Raw genomic sequence first — 15,612 nt, forward strand, 5'->3', positions numbered from 1 at the left:
CGATGGATCGACGATGGTGTAGCCTAGAAGAAAGTGTCCCAAGACTTTTCTCTTCAGAATTCTTCGATCTACCGATTGTGCAGGTTTGTAACAATCTTTTTTTTAGACCACCCTCTAAATATGGATGTGTAAGGTGCGAGACATACATCACGTTGCAAGTTTATGGTTTGGTACTCTGGTGGAAATTGGCACCCGGACCAAGAGCTTTTTCGCAAGCGCTCGTTCGCGACTAAAGTAAGGAGCACTCAATACACGTACGCACGCATACACTCGTGTATTTACCCGTAAACATACACGTAATAGTGGAAAGCAGGCGACAGAAGAGGCGCAGCAGAGTTTCTCGTTCAGTTTCGCTCCAGGCTCGCGGAGAGATACGAGGCGTTATGGCTCTTCCTGGCTCGTAACCCGCGGTCATAAAGCCACCACTCGGTAAAATATTACCAAGGCTGTCGGGTTCCCAACCCCCCTTGGGCTCCGCCAGCCATCATTGTACCCTTCGTCTAGTAGACTGCCTTTTGCTAACCACCCCCTGCCTCCTTGCACACTCATTCGCCTACGCCCATATCCATCCTTCCATCTTAACGCCATTACAACAATCTATTAATGGTTCGTAAACGATAAATCAGCTCTACGTGCTGTTGCCGCTTGCAGCTTGTAAGGCAACGGGCATGCAGTTAGAGTGAAGAAATAAAAAAATAAAAAAATCAATGGTATCAGGCTCTCGATCGGAAACGTTGCGCATTAAAAATCAGTTTCGTGGCCGCAGTTTCATCGGGCGCGATCAACCGACACCCTACTTGTATCGATACGTTCTAAATATTTTTGTTTTCAAACTAACTTCGTGACGATCTACTCAACCATAATTGCGAATTGATTTATCTGTCGATCCGCACCTCGTAAGATAGAGCCGAATTCAGAGCAGTCCTGAAGGAAGAGATAGAAATCGAATTCAGCTCAAAGTAACTAGACGCAAATGTATATAAAAATATTGATACATAAATGCATGTATACGTGTATTAACGCCGCACCCCTATACTTAACGACTCGGATGCACGTATACGGCTGTTATTATCTCATGATTCATGGTCGAGTATTCATAAATTTAAAGCGAACTGCCCGCAGAGGTTGCTCGTCCAAGTATCCACCGATGATTCTCGCCGATAGTATATCTGTACATAATTCACATATATAAATATATATGAGCTCTGGTATCGATTAACGTCGCTCTCCACCATAGGATTTACAGCCGTCGACTAAATTATTTAAAGTCTTCATTTGTTTCTTGAGCAGCGAATTGCTGGCGCGAGTGAATCGCCACTTCTCGTGGCGTAGGCACAAAAAGGATCCGCAGCATTCGGCCATTCGAGTGTCTTTCGTTCTATTATGTAGATCGAATCGAATTTATCTTCATTAAGTTTCTTGCATTTTTATTGAAATCTTCGAGGGAATTTTAGATTTATTGATTTGGATGAAATCGTTTTTTTTGGCTTTTAATTATCTCGAAAAATAGATTTCGTTTCGAAAAAAGTCGTCGAATCTTCGAAAAATTCCTGTTCTATTTGCTCATCGTTGTTTTTCAAAATGTATTGAGAAATCGAGAAGCTAATAAATCAACAGGAATCTTCGATATCGACTGAGCGGATATTTGTGTTTTCACATGTTTCTCATTCTTCTTCTTCTTCTTCTTCTTCTTCTTCTTCTTCTTCTTCTTCTTCTTCTTCTTCTTACTCTTCGCTTTGTCCTTCGAACTTTGTCGGCCATTTTGACTCCTGGAACCGGTTGCTCCTCGAGCTACAACGCGCTCTCATCACGATGTGTTATATAGACACATACATAAGTATACATTCGTATATAAATTTATTCAACGACATTGATGGTCGACTTTCGCCATCCAGCTTCTTCGCGTTCCAGTCGCGGCGTTCGAGGACCACAATTTTTCTCTTTTCTTCGAAGCTACCGCATCGTGAATTTTTGATCCTCGAGATGACTTCCATTTGTTTTTTTTTGTCTTTTTGTATTCTTACCATCCTTTGGTCCGCAAGGCCCTCCGAATTAATTTCATCATCGTGATTTCACGATTTCTGAAATCATTATTCTCGATCGTCCCTCCGAGAGTTTCAGTTCGCATTCCTGTACTTTTTGAATGCTCGTGAAATTTTTCTCTCCCAAATTTAATCGATCGTTCCTGAAATGCTTATTTAGTTTCTGCATAAATGAAGGAAAAAAAAGCTGAGCGCATTCTCGGAGAAGCAGAAAATGGCAATCGCAAAATGGAAATAATCAACTTGCATTTGATTACCAAAACGCGCATACAAATGATTAACAAACAAGAGTCCGTACGAGTTTGAATCAACGAGAGTTATCAATTATTGCATTGATGCATGTTTTCGAAATCGAACAGGTCAATAAACGCAAGATGAATGAAGCAAGCAGGGATGCTCATGAAATTGATTTCCGTGTTGAACAGTTTTCATTTCAATTTGAGGGACATTGTGACACGAGGAAATTCTCCATCTTCCTTTCTCCAAATGACTATTGTTTGGCCGCGTTTCTGCGTGTATAGGTTATCGAATAAAACAGAGAAACTGCGAGTAAAACATGGAGCTCAGGGTGATTTTCGTGCACGGTGAGCTCACATAGGGACAGCCGTTATGGGCACTGAAAAGAGCAGAGCGAGGCTCGTGTAAGCTGTCACCGTTCCGCCGTCAGTGCTACTCAGCCGGACAACGCAGAGCGCCATATTGTTGTCCACATTCCAAATTTGCATCAACTGTCATGCGTGGATTGTGCGAGGGAGAAAATCATCCAATTTCGATAGAGATAGATTTAAATGTGGAGTTTCAATAGGAAGAGAGACCGAGAGCAGATTGAAATGGAAGCGAGCGAGTGAGAAAGGAGCGTTGATAGATAAGCTCTCGAGCGAGATAATCCGCTAATCTCTCGTGGATTCGCGCGCACACATACGCACAAACAAATATTCGCATATAAATCCATAGTAAATTATCATTCGGGTACGATTTATCTTTCATTAGCAACATCGTTTGCATTGAATGGCTCTGGCGTGTAGCGGCGTACGTACGAGTCAGTCTATCTTGTTAATTGTTTGTTCTCTCTCACATTCCTATATATTTTCTATCCATACAAATGTGTGTATAGATTCGTGCACAAATGTACATACACACACGCGTGTCTCTGTACAAGCCAGCTGTCAGTTATCCTTGATCATTTTCGTATATACATTCAATGTGTACCGTAGAAACGTGACGTTTTGACAAGTAACACGTTGCGATATTATTATGCCCGGTCAAAGTCTTCTAGACTTATATTTTCTCAGGATCAGTGCAACGCTCCGCTGCATTCGCTGCTTGTAAAAGCCAATCCTCGGTAAATGGAAGCTGTATGTATATTTTCAGCTTATAAATGTGTATATAATTCGCAGATTGAAATACATGCCCGCATACATGTATCCAGGCAAAGAGGTGTGCAAAAAGTTCTCTACTACCGTTAATGGCACGTCACAGAGGCGTGGTCGATACCGCCTCTGGCGTAACATCAATTATCGTGATTCCAATTGCATGACTTTTTTTCCAAACACTCTTCCTCTCGCCAGCTCTCTCTCTCTCTTTCTTGCGGAAATGACGAGCATTTTGTTGGCTGCATTTTCGATCAATTGTGAGTGAGTGAACGAGAAGTGGGAAAAACAGTTGGCCAGAAAAATGGCAATAACTCAAAGTAGCATTGAACGAAAATGATTCAATTGCAGTGTTCTGGAACGCTCTCGAATGGAATAGTACGAAAAGCTCTCGAGAAGCATCAGCTTTTGGCAAATATTTCAACCTTCTATCGACCTCCAACATCGATTTGCGAGTTTATGTAAGCAGTTTTAAATAGGACACCCTGTACATTTGCTTTTATAATACATCGTGATTCCGACTGTGAAGTCCCGCTCTCGTAGTTGCCGTCGCGATGAGGATCAGAGACGCGGCACAAAGTTGCCGCCTTGTGCTTTTGCGCCCACGGCGGCCGTGATAAATAACACTCTCTTGCCTGGCGGCGATCTTGCGAAGCGATGCACGCTGGGCCACGTTGGCACGGCCCGTGCCCGCACATTCATCCTTAAGACACACTACCCCTGTACACATCTTTCTCTTCATTCCGCGCCACCAAAAGAGCGCCTCCTATAATACACCCAGAATAAACCGAGCACTCTCTTCCTTCTCTTCTCTTCTCTTCTCTTCTCTCCTCTGCGCCTCCTTCTCTTCCTCTTCTTCTTCTCCCTTTACTCGAAACGCTATCATAAAACCTCGCGCTCTTGTCTCAACTACGTTATTCTCCCTTTATCCTACTTCCGTGCTTTATGTTCACAAGGAACTCTAACATTGTCCAAGAATCTCCGGCTCTCTGCTCGTCTTCATTATTTCTCAACCAGCCATATACTTTTCTCAATTTTTCAATTCTATCTCGTGAAATTTTCTATGTTCAAAAATAAGCTGACATTATTTCAATGAATCCAAAACTTGGCTTCAAATCAGCTGGAAAAGTAACGTTATACCGGGGATGGAAGTATGTCAAATAAAATTATTGTTGAATTGCCAAAGCATGGGGAGCAAAATGAAATTCGTTAACTTACGAATAATTCGGTTGATTCGAACCCCGTATACTTGCGGGCTTAAGTAAATACTCTGTACTGCAGTGAGAACATCGATGGAGCAAAAAAAGTTTCGATGGATCAAGAAATATGAACAAACTTGGGAAAAGAATCAATTGTGTTCCAGTCGATAGCGATCGCATCGTGTTTCAGAGAGTTAAGAAAAATCTAAGCTTCGCCAAATAAATAAAAGTCAAACGGACAAGAGAGAAAGATCGTGTTTTGAGATTGCCGATTATGTTCGTTCTGTTTCGCATAGTCGCTAATACGTGTATAAGAAATTTACATAAGCAAGAACGCCTTGGTTCATATTTTTTACCCGATTTTTCGCTGCATTCACGCTCGTTCTGAGTTGCGGGGTGTTTATATGCATTTATATGCATGCACAAGTTAAACGTTCATTTCTTGTTCGGTGCGCTTTTCCTCGCGGGACAACGGTGTGCACACGTCGAAACATAAATTATGTTACTGCACGCGGGGAGAGCGATGAAAGAAAGAGGTAAAATAAAAAGTGGAAAAAAGGGGAGAATAAAAAATTGAGTTAAACTTATAACGATGCCTTTATAATATACAGCTCACAAGTGTATGTATTTATGTATATGTATGCGGATAGTGTATCTGCAAAACTCTTGCTCTATAACTCGTATACGTAACTATATATAATGCAAAAGCGAGAGAACCGCGGCTGCAGGTGTTTCATGAAAATATATAAAGAGTTTGAGTCTCTATCCCCCCCCCCCCCCCTCCCACTCCCTCTCTTTCTCGCAGAGCTCATAATTTACCCCTCGTCTCGCTTCAGGGGTGCTTTGATCTCCATAGAAGTTTGCATTCGCTATACACATATATATTTGGAGCCTCCTGAGATATGATGAACTGTTCAAAGATGTATCAAACTTCAATGTACATATATTTTCAAGCTTTGGTAAAACCAGACGTACTGCAAACTGCGTATATCTCGATCCGTACGGTATACATGCTGATATAATATACGTTTAACGTACAGACCATTGCAAAATTGGAGCTGGAAGCTCGTAGAATCTTTGAGCAGTGGAATCCTAGACAGAAAAGTTATTCACGATTTCTTTTTGCGACGTACCGCCGGTGAGAAAATATCAATTAGTTTTGTTACAACTTATCCGGAGCGCTACCCCCACTTCCTGCTCGTTCCGAAGGGTGCGTCGGACTGGTGGTGACGAATAAATTTCCATATCTTTTGAACGGTTGATCGCATGCAGACACGAATGCACGAAGACTTTTGTCTTTCAAATATCATGAGTGTTACTGATTTTTGGGTTTGTGGAATAACTTTTGGAACGGAGTGTACTGCAATGTACGGATAAATGTATTTACGTGTCCAGAGGCGCGGTGGAGTCCATACGTGAGTAGTTGGCAAAAACATCTGTCGCGGACAGAGCAAAATACGTGAGCATAAAACCATCCTATATTCGTACTAATTAACGTCAAACGTGAAAAAGGGATGAGATATAACATGGCATCGCGCGTTTGTGATTCTCCTCTGCTCTTTTCCCTCAGGGCCGATAAGTCCTCTTTTGAGGATTAGAACACGCTTCGGTTAATTCCAATGACGTTTGCGCGCAGTTGCTCGAGTCTCCCTTTCCGCTGTACACAGATAAATCCAGCGCGATGGAAAATCCGTCTGGATAATTTACTTGGACTAATGCACAACAAAATGGAAGCCAGCATGAAGGGAACTGCTAAAATCATATGTGTGCCCGAGGCGTCGTGAGCTGGTGGAACGAGATCGAAGAATCCTTCTCAGAGTGTAAGCTCTTTCTTCATATACGCTTGGTAAACCGAATTATAATTTTATATTCGGGTTTATTTGGAGTGTTTTATATTGAATTGGTATTTTCGGCTACTTTATTGAAAGTGAAAACCATTCATAGAAAATTCATGGATTCATAAAGAATGTGCGTAATGAAATTTCATGTTTGTTAAACTATGAAGTTCGCTAAATTATCGATGGAGTCTGTTTTGTAGATCTCGAGTCATGTAGTCGAGCGTGCTAATAAATTTTTCTCCATAAATTTATATGCGAAGGCTTGTACGTATATACTTGGCGAAGAAGCACCCTTCAAGAAGGATCGCGAAACCAGAGAAGAATGAAAAAGAGAGTGAGCGAGAAAGAAAATAAGAGATGCCGAGATCCATTACTCGACAATGCCTTGGTGATTAGCCGGCACGCCAGCTACGCTAACGACAGTCAAACAAATCGCGGCTCAACCCGGATTACATCTCCCTACGGGGTACTTACTTACTACACCCTCGAGCGACAGGCCACAAAGAGCTTGAGCAGGAGCGAGGGAGACAGATAAATGGAGGAATACAGTTTGCGTTTGTACCATCGCTGTCCGCTTGTCCATTCGAATATTATATACTAGCCTGTCACTTCCTTCTGTCAGGGTTTACGTCGCCCTCCTGTCAGGTGAAAACCTCAGTACCAGTAACACCGATTCACTCTGACAAGCAAGCAGTTGTGTTCAATACCAGCCTGCTTCAAAGGCCTGGTCTTTTCGACCAATAACTGAACTCTGGAGTATCCAAGCGCCACCATTTTCAAATATCGCCCTTATTCCTCGGGATCTTCGTCTTTCTCTTCGAGCCTTTTATAGATTTCATTCTCCTCTCACTTCCTCTTATACTTTTTAGGAGCTTTGCAACGCCATCTGTAATAAGGTCGAGTGAAGCGAATGAAAAAATGGGAGAATCTCTCTCGAGGAATGACCAGTGACAAATCCAAAAGAGGATTCCCCGAAATCTCTCCTCGAAAAGATTATCAATGCTACCAAATGCATTACCAAGCATTCGTCCCCATTTTTAAGTCCCTTTTAATCTTCTGTTGTTATTGCATAGAGCAGACTTCGAGGTGCGCAAAATTCCCCGGGGTAAAAGTGTGTATCAACACACCATCCTATGTCAAAAGTACCAACCACTTTGTAGATCTACACTGAGGAGAATTGTAGGTAACGCATATACTTTTGTTATGCTCCATGTTTCTTTTTTTTTGTGGCAATTCTTCTTTCTGGTATATACAATGCTCGAGGGAGCGATTCGACGTACAAATAATCTACAAATTGGATTTCTTTCGGCTATCTCTCGCCTCCGGGGCTGTACTTTACTTCTGCCATCGGCGTTTTTCTTCTCACTTTCTTTCCTCTCCATCTCTCTTTCTCTCTTTCTCTTTCTCTCACACGTACCTCTTCTTTCCACAATAAGAAACCTTTGGAACTCCCGTTGAGTTATACGTCGACGGCGAACCTAGGGCGGACAGTTGTAGCTACTTTGTCACAGGATCCAATGCGATCTTAATCTTCGACATAGATCACCCAAACTCCATCGTTCTTTTAGTCTGTCGTTGACTGTTGTGGTACGAGGAGAAAAAATTGTCGTGAAAAAGATCCTCGTTGTGGAAAAACCGTTACGATGAATTTCCAGACTGAGTGCTTTGAGGACGAGAAACAATTGTGCTGGTCGGTGTGCCGATAGTACTTTTCCTTTTGGCTCAAGTCTTCATGTACTCCAGTAACAAATTTGAACTTTGTAACGATTTTTTTCATCACTTCGATCTTCAGGAAAAACCCGGAAAATCCAACTGAGATGAGCTCACGAATAAGCTGCAAGTTTGCTCGATCGTTATCCTACAAACATGGATTATCGTCATTCCAAAGCTGTTCTCAGAATATTTTTCCAATATTCGCCTTTCTCAAAATTCTGAAAATGTGACAGATTATATCGGAAGGTCTGATCCCTCAAAGCGTCGACCGTTTCGAGGTCGATGAAATTCCCTAAATGTCTTACTGGCGAAATTGTTCTTGGAACGTGTGCATTTGAGCACTTCAGTTCATACTTCGCGTATTGAGGCGAAGAGATATAACGTGATGAAGAAGTACCGAATCGCTGCTCCGAATGGCCATCAATCTTGGTGAAGAGAGACGAGGTCAGGAATGCTCATGTTGGGTCGCTCGTTTCGAAGGCCACAAATTCTACAGGCTGTTCAAAAGTTCGCACTGCCACTGTGAGGATCGATCAGTTGCAGAATTTCGAATAAGAAATTCCTAAAAATTCTCCGATACATTGTTACTCAGGCATGAATCGTTCTGTCGCAGCCATGTTATCGTCGATGCGCCACTCCGCTTTTTGTTCTCGACGCAACGGATCGGCTGATCATCAAAGAATCATTCATTCAAGAGCCGCAGACCAGAGCGGATGTTGCTTGAGGACTCTCCTCTTGAAAATGGAAGACAAGTTTTCCGGACACACTGTATACGTCGTTTCGCATCATACCCGTTCATTCTTTTGTGGAAAGAACCGCCGGAGAATTACGCTATAAGCTGGCTCATCCGCGGACTATCGAGCGATTCGACAAGTACCGAGGCCAACCCCGTACAGGATATCTCCTACCCAGACGTGTTTATACCTACGAGCAGCCACCAGTCATAAAGTATACACGAGCATGAGAAGAGCCCGACATCCTCGTCGGGGCGTGTGTGTTCCAGCGACTGTGTGTCGGCACCAGAACCCGAAGAGTGTCGCGTTACATCTTCTCTATATCCTCAGAGAGCCTCGTTTCCATGGCTTTCATATATTTACCTATACGTATTTGGAAGATTCCTTGACAACGTTACTAACAGTTTTCCAAGCCGATTTACCGGACACTCAATTTACTTTCTCGGTTATAAAGCTATTCTTCAGGCCAAATTGACTCTTCACTACAATAAAAGCGGGGTTCAAAATTTTCCAATCATATTACTCAAGATACGTAATTTGCGTCCGTATATCTCGAGCATCGAATCCATACTCTTTTCATTGCGAGTAAACGACTTTATTATTATTTTTTTATTTTTTTTTGTTTATCAATGGAAAAGAATATTTGAAATTCGGTGGATTTAGGGCGTTATAGATATATTTTTGACTGCGAACATGAGTAAAATAAATGTTATTTTAAGTAAAACTCTCGCAAGGATCATTAAGATTGTCAGATTTGGTTCATAGTGCGTTATTTTCGAATAGATGTGCTATTTTTAGGATTTTGGGACTCCAGTCAAATGGATAGTGCAATGTGAGACATGAAACTCATTGGGAGACTCGTTTTTCTTCCTTCGTTGGTCCGAGTTGACACAGTCGTCATAATCTTGGTGGAGGTTTTCAGAGTCAAATGACGAAGATGAGCTGCTTCAAATTTATGTATTTATTTGTGGCTTTTTATGAGTGAACCTGTGTTATTTTTCAGTCCACTTATAGTGCGTATAATACGTATTATGTTATTCGAAATATCATGCACTGCACCGAAGAGCTAACTCCGATGAGCTGAGTTTATTTCGAAAGATAACAATAGAATGCATCGCTTGAGAAGTATTGTATGCAGGGAGGCGCGGCGCACAATGCCTGATGCATTATTTATGTTCGACCTGGCCCGGACCTCGCACACGTGGTAGTTTTCTCGTTCTCCATTTTTTTTCCTCCTCTCTCGCCTCCTGATTATGCATTCCGAATTGAAATTCGTCCGCAAAATCGTCAGAATGAATCAACCGCAAAATTCTGAAAAGGAAAGTTCTTCGTCATTTTTCATGAGAACACAACCTTAATGGAATATTCGAATAGCGAATTAGCGTCGTAGTAGCCAATGAGCATCGTTGGGCTTTAAGTGGGGGGGGGGGGGGGGGGAGACGAGCGCTTCACAATATTCGAGCTCGGATTGACTGTTACCAGAAATGTTATATTTCTTATTCTTTTCGGTTTTGGATCAAAGAGATAAATGAATGAGGACTTCTTTCGCGGAATGACGCATTCTACTTATTCTGGAGCTTAGACACGAAATTTTTGCAAATTGTATCCAGTGGACGTTGAAAATAAATGAAAAATGAGACTGAGAGGAAAGATCAAAGGTCATGTAGCCAGTGTTTCGAGTAAACACAGAAAGTCCTAGAAAAAAATCAACTTACAAAAGTCTCTGTTGTTTCCGGTTCTCTGGCACTTCGGAGTCCCAGTAAGTACGAAATGGCCGACGTTCTTTTGCTCCGAGGAGAAAAAAACTCGTTGAAAAGACGTCGAATGAAAGGCCACTAAACGCGTTTCCGAGACACATCCTTATGGACATCATTTCCGCACGTGTTTCTCTCGCTCCGTCTTCTTCTTTTTCTCTCAACTTGGCAGTGCACGTCACGATGTTTCGTGGTGAGACTTCGTGCCAGAAGAAAAGCAACAATATACTGACAGCTACAATTGCTCCCTCGACACCAATCATTTTTCTTCGTAACAATCTTTTGTCGAGAGCCAAAGGTTTTTGTACGACCAACCCGACTTTCTTTTCACACACTGTGCCGAGGTCATCGAGAAAAGAATTGTATACAAGTTCCGTCCAGGACCCGATTCTTTCGATGAGGGCCTTCGAACGCTGTAGAAAAAAAAGAAATTTTTTTTGCTTTAATCCTTCAGTCAAGTGTTTCAATTTTGTAGCACTTAATAAGCACTCAGAAATTTCTGAGGATATAATTTGAACTTACGGTCGAGACTCAAGCTCGATCAAACGGATAATTTGTTTTTTCCTTATTTTTCGTATCATTCTTTATTTTAATCGACAACGTACCTAATGGCGGTGTCGTAACGTTATTTTTTAGGGACTCGACGAAGTTGAATCGGGCTTCATTTGGTTTTGACAGCCGACAGAGTCAAAACATCGCATGCCCAATTTTGTTCTTACGTTTTTTTTTATTCCCTCGTGTCGTTAAGAGGATCCAAATGGCGGCGGTGGTGACCGCGTAACTCGCCCGCCATTTATTATCATTCCTGCAATTAAGGTCAAAATTGTGACAGCCACTTAACGTAATAACGGATCGGTCCCAAAGGACCGGTTTCTGGTTTCCTGCTGACGATTAAGCTCCGCAGACTCCTATAGCTGATGTACACATTACACGTGAAAATATATCAATCCTGTAAGGTTTACAGATTAAACAGAGGACAGTTTCCAGACGACGAACTTCGCGTGTCGTGAGAATTTGTTGCTGTAAGTGAAGAGTACGTTGGGACATCTTCAATCAAAGAAGTTTTACCAGCTCCGATCACAAATTTGAGACTCGAAAAAGATTTGAAGGAACACCGATTCAATTCATCATCTGCCGAATAAAAATAAAAAAGCAGAAAAACGCAAATAACTGTTTTGATCTTGTGATGTTAATATTAAAAAAATCTTCCGGCGACAGAAAAATCCGAAAGAGTGTCGAGTGCTCGAAAAAATTTTGAAATAGCATATCTTTGCATATATCCATATAAATTGATCTATCTCCAGAAGATTTAATTTTCAGTAGCTCAAGAAAGCATTAAATAAACGATAAACGATCGGAGCCGCATATTGTGCGATGAAATATATCAATCAAGTGTTGGTACAGGTTGAGTGTGTATATATATGTAAATTAATCGAATATCTCGACATGTCTCGTGTTTGAGCTGTGCCGTTTAATGCACATATACGAAATGATTCATCCGGTGCTCGAGCCTCTCGGTGTTCCTCTCCCGACGAGGCATACTTACTATATCGTACAAGTCGTAAAGCAGTTACGTGAATGTTTATACAGTTCGCGCTCTCCATCACACATACATTAGAGTGGTCCTTAGAAGCTGCCAGCTGTGTTAGGCGTGGGACGTTCAAACGAGTCTCGCCTTCTGGTACACCTTTTAGTATATCATCAACAACTTTTGGATTATGTAGACGTACATTTATGAGTATCATAATATAAATAGGAGGCCAAAATAAACAAGGTTTTTGGGAAGCAGCATGAAAAATTCCTCGAGTGAATGGTCCATAAAATTCTGTAGGAAAAATTTCTTAGTCGTTTTAATCAGCGACGTAACGTTATTAAGATATTCGTTGTTTAAGAACAAGCAATGCGCGTCAGTAGAATGTTGGGGCGAAGAGGAGGGGTCGGGCACGCGCATTCCGCCCACCAATCCGGCGCGTTTCCCCCGCCACTTTGCCTCTCACGGAGACGCGCTTCGAATTTCTGTAATCAATCGATAGCTCATCAACGCTGCATCAGCGAGGGAAACGGCCAAAGACTTTTCTTTTCAGGATGTCCCGATTAATCCACGATGAAAATTTCTCACGCGAGTTTTCATCGTCTGTACGCGTAGTTACGTATATATGTGAATCTGGAATTTGAAGGATCGCACGATTCCCATGCTTCGCTCTGCACCGCGTTAAACCAGTAGCTCGAATGGCGTGCCTCCGTGACGAGAGACCAGAATGATAAATCCTGACGGAAATTCATGAGGCTGGATAGAACGTCGTTTACTTGAGCGTGGAATCATGTCGCGGACAGCCGGATGTCGTAAGTCTGTCCAACTCCCTTGCACACACACACACACACTCACACGCACACCACTCGTTGTACAACTATGTGTGCCGCAACAACTCTCAAAGGCAACACGAGTTATTTTGCTGTTGCTGCTGGCTCGGGAGCTTTTCACAAACGTCAGTTTTCCTGTAGCTCGATCGGATCGCGACCCCCCGGGGGAAAACACGCGAAGAATAGAGTCCGTGTACTCCTCTGTGGGACATTGGTACACCAGGGTCAGAGATTCACGATCTCGTTGGCACGAGGTGTGAGATACGAGTGACAAACTGTATAAAACGCACACTCTCACATTTTTATCTCAGCGCGAGATCGCTCCGCGTGAAAACTTGGCTTTTTCATCAGCAAATGCGACACTCTCCTCTCTTCGAAGCAAACGTGAGAAAAACTTATGATTCGAGAGAGAGAGAGAGAGAGAAAGAGCGATGTGAATATCGATACATCGATCAAAAGCTACTCAACGGATTTTATTCGATGAAAAATCGCCAAGAAAAACCAACGCTCATATCTCAACTTGCCCATCGAACCCAGCGGGAGTTTCAGGCCAGCATGTAGCTTCTGTGTATAGAAATCCGAGGCAACATCTGAGACTGCGCTTCTCGTTTATCTCGTGCGAAAGGTGACGTAATCCGGTACTTTGTTGCGACCTCACACGTCATCGTCTCATCTTCTTTTCAACTTTTTTAAATCTCGCCTCTCCGCTCAAATCCCCAACATCTTTTCTCTCTTGACTTGCCCAAATGTTCCATTAAAAATCCACAAATCTCTCGATTCACGAAAACGTGAAGGCGGAAAACTTTACCCAGTTTTCTGATTCGATTCGAGAGTGTTCTAGAAAATATGTGACTTTCTCGTATATCACAGGCTTTTATATGCGCATTATCTTTGTACCATTTCTGAAGTATAAATAAAATCGCGTGTAGATGCGGCCGATTGAATCAATTATCAACGGAAAATGATTATCGTGACTCTTTCTCCCCTATTTCGCACCCATCTCTTCGTAATCATTATAGATTATACAAAGTGCTGATTGTCGATGTCAATTTAATCTTGCCTGTAGGTGGCTCGTTGTTTGCAAATATCAGTATACGTTATTCCAACATATCCACTACCTACGGACATTTTGCACGTGTAAAAGTGTACATAGAAAGTTTTCTTCCTAATACACAATAAATAACCTAACACCGATACTTCCCTGTTGAATATACTCGATCTCCATTTGATATTGACTCCTCTCGTGTCTAATCGGTTTTACGGTCATTAATTATTGGTCCCCACGAACAATTACTGCCGCAACACTCCACTCACTTTGCTGAAACTTTCTAGTTGTGGTTTCGTCTGTTCGAACCACAGCGATCCTGGAATTGAGCTGGTGCTTGGCTGCCCTATTTTACATTTATACTCTCAGTTTTTCTTTCTGAATATTTTTTTTCTGATTTTTTCGAAAAGGAAATATCAGATATGCGAAAATTGGAATTCATCGAAAGTTACAATTTCAAATATTCACGTTTTTATCGTTTGAATTCAGAAAAAAATTGAAACTTGACATAATTATTTTTTTATACCATTGGAGAATTTTTATTTTATTTTTTTTCAAGTAATTGATTGGAATATTACATGAGTGTGAATGTACGGGATAAATTTTTTGTCGCATCAATTATGCCCCCACGCTTGGAGCAAAAAGTTAATTCACGCCTCTTAATTCACGCGGACGATGTGAAATTACGAGCGATGTAAATGAAATTATAGCGTATAGGAAATAATAAATCATGCGAGTGAGATTGTTGAAAATTGTGGCGTAGGTTAAGTCTCGGTAGACACATGAGAAATTTTGTGAAACGCCTACACGAGGATATTATTCTTTCGACCATGAAATAGTCCAGGCCCATCTCCAACGCGATTCTCTTTGCCTTTTCTCGTGTTAAATTGTTGAAAACGCGTAGTGGTGGAGATTAGAACAGCAATCGATTAAATATGTCAAGCGATATTCGATTAATTATTATTCTTGTCTTGATCCGTTACACTTCGAATGTCCCTGTCATTAATATATTAAAATAAGTGAGAAAGATAATACTCGTTTTCAGGCTTACTCATATCCTATTCATATCATTCTATACAAATACGAATACACTGATAATTTATTAGCTGAGAAAAATCGTCGAGAAATATCACAGATAAAGATTGATCGCGAATGCGAGCACATTGCGATTAGCCTAAGACGAGATACTGAACCAATTACTCAATCTGTCCGTAAGCAAAAACAAACATAAAGTGAGAAAAATGAATTGTACGAGGCAGAGATAGAAATTACTTGGTAGGTAAGGTTATACGACTTTTCAGCCCGAGGGCAATGCGAATCAGAAAATTGATCTTCCTTCACACTCGCATTTTCACGAATTTATAATTGAAGAATCATCATAAGTTTTCATAACGAATGAATAATATACAGTTAATCACTCGATGGATAATTTGACTGAAGAGTTGAGAAAATTTAATTTCCATCTTCAATTAAACCGGGTTCGTCGTTCGTACCTTCAAATCGACATGTTTTTTCAATTTTTTTTCTCCACCATCTTGCGCGGAGAAATCTTCGAC

At 41.5% G+C, this 15,612-nt stretch overlaps 1 long non-coding RNA gene across 2 annotated transcripts; it reads right to left on the minus strand.

Annotated features, from left to right (window-relative positions):
- Positions 1-9,853: 9,853 nt before the first annotated feature.
- Positions 9,854-12,270, minus strand: LOC122407720 (uncharacterized). 2 transcript variants are annotated; one of them, XR_006260263.1, is made up of 4 exons: positions 12,197-12,270; positions 11,256-11,455; positions 10,612-11,063; positions 9,854-10,207 (listed from the first exon to the last, which is right to left on the minus strand). It is a non-coding gene; the product is annotated as an uncharacterized lncRNA (long non-coding RNA). The 2 variants fall into 2 exon arrangements; XR_006260262.1 differs by having other exon boundaries at positions 10,612-11,455.
- Positions 12,271-15,612: the final 3,342 nt, after the last annotated feature.

This window comes from Venturia canescens, chromosome 3, assembly GCF_019457755.1.
Source record: "Venturia canescens isolate UGA chromosome 3, ASM1945775v1, whole genome shotgun sequence".
Taxonomy (NCBI): domain Eukaryota; kingdom Metazoa; phylum Arthropoda; class Insecta; order Hymenoptera; family Ichneumonidae; genus Venturia; species Venturia canescens.